Source organism: Trypanosoma grayi (genome assembly GCF_000691245.1).
Source record: "Trypanosoma grayi strain ANR4 Tgr_682_V1, whole genome shotgun sequence".
In the NCBI taxonomy this organism is placed as follows: domain Eukaryota; phylum Euglenozoa; class Kinetoplastea; order Trypanosomatida; family Trypanosomatidae; genus Trypanosoma; species Trypanosoma grayi.
The window spans coordinates 3,412-5,582 of NW_008826301.1; positions in this window are offsets into that span (position 1 = coordinate 3,412).

A 2,171-nucleotide genomic window follows, 5' to 3' on the forward strand; every position below is an offset into this window, starting at 1 on the left:
CGCGAAGGGGCGGGGATGGCAAGCCGTGGGAGCGAAGAAGGAAGGAGGGAGAAGTGAGAATGGAGGGAAGGGGCGACGACACACCGCGGACGGGGATGGGGGAGGTGCATATATGAAAAGCGAGAGCAACAGACAGGGGGCGCATCACGCATGAGCGAAGTGAAGCAAGATAAGGATGTATTGGGTAACCGAAGAGCATAAACAGATAATACATATATATATATATATATATATATGCAAGAGAAAGAAAGAAAAACGGGGGGAAAAAAGGGGGGCAGCATCGGCAGCCACCAACGGGAAAGGGCAGGTGTCTCTCTACACGGGCGAGACCCACACGCCGACACATGCTTGCTTTGGTAAAAGAAGAAACAAAAAAAAACAAGGGCTGGGGAACAATCAAAGCCAAGGAGGAAGGAATGAGAAGACAATAATATGTGTATAATGGGTCCATGGGTCTGCGTTCGCCTGTATGTTTGTGCGCAGGTGTATTTCCGTACGTGTGCGTCTGGGGGCTGCGGGACCCACCGCGTGCCTGCAGCACGGTGCGCCTGCCCATGCATACGCGCACATGCGTCGGTGTCACCTACAATGAGCCGGCATACACGCACGCAGACGTACCGCATGCGTGGTCCCAACAGCGAGGGCCGCAGCGCATACCCGCACTGAAAGAGAAAATGAAGAAGAAGAATAGACAACAAATAAAGAACACAAAAGACGAGGAGGGAAGGATTTTGCTTTGTTAAAGCGCAGCAAATATAAGCCATCTGAGCGCCAAACACGTAGGGAGGAAGCGGGGCATCACAGTGTGCATTTGTCTTCCCTTTTCTTTTTTTTTTTGCTTTTGCTCGTGTTTCATTGTATCTCTTTTCCTCCACGGCCCTAACAAAGAGAAATTTCTACGTTTTGTTTGCTTCCTACTTAAGTTCCAGCTTTCTCTGGACTCCCCGCAAATTTGGTTTCCCCTCCTAATCACCCCTTTTGTATGTATGTTTTTGTGCGTGTTTGTGTCTCTGTTTGCAATAGGCGTCGGCTTTCATGCTCTCCGCCGCTTAATGTAGCCCCCGTTTGCTCTTTTGTCCTCTCCGTTGCTGTTGTTGTTGTTGTTGTTGCTTGCTGCGTCGCTGCTGGGCTGTCGCTGGGCTCCCTCTCTGGGTGTGTCTAAAGGGGGGGGGCCTGCAGCACATACACACACATGCAATCAATTGGCTGGCNACGGAAGAGCTGGTGGATTCTGCTCCTTCGCTGGTTTGGTTGATGTGTGTGTGTGTCTGCTCGACCATTCGGTGTTGCTTGGGCGCCGGCTGCCGGCACCGCACGCATGGGCAGTAGAAAAACAGCAGCAACGCGGGGGTGGGGGCTGTGCGGGTGAAGGAGGGAGCGGGAGGCCTCCGCAATGCAGGGAGGGGGGTGAAACGAGGGGGAAGCATGTACGTGATGACACATTTCCTGTCTTTTTTTTCTTTTTTGGTTTTCGTTCATTTTCGTTTATTTTCCCTTTTCGTTGTTGCTGTTGGTTTTCCGTGTGTTTGTTTGTTTTGCGGGGGGAGGGGGTATGTGCGTTGCTTTGTGGTTGCTCGTGTTCCTCTTGCTTTCGCAGCAGGTGGCAGGCGGGCACGCAAGCGCAAGTTGTTTGGTGGCGGTGGTGGGTGTGTGTGTGTGTGTGTTATTTGTTTGTTCTTTTCCCTTTGTTTCGTGGTTTCGTTGCCGTCTCACTCACGCTGGCTCTGTTTGGGCTTCCCTCCGCTGGCCACGGGCGCAGGGGGAGGGGGGTGGGGCCAACAAACAGACCAGGCGGCGAGGGAAGAAAAACTGAAACGAACGAACGTTAATTATTCACTTGCCGCCCTGTGCAGTTTTGTTTGATGCTTCTGTTTCGGTTCCCCGCCAGTGATGCAATCCAATTCGATAGGTTTGTCAATCTATCACTATACATATGTCTGTGTGCGCCTGCCGCTGCTGCTCGGCTGTGTCATTTCCCCACGAGTGAAGCGCAGCGGGGCAGCGAGACGCCAGGCCACATATTGAAAGCCACACGCTCCCACAGCAACGGACACACACACACACACGCGCGCGCAGATAGAGACTGACTGGCACGCGGACAAGAGAAACAATGGAGAGCGCATGTCACAAAACAAGGAAGAAGTAAGACCGTTTGTTTTTTTTTTTGTTTC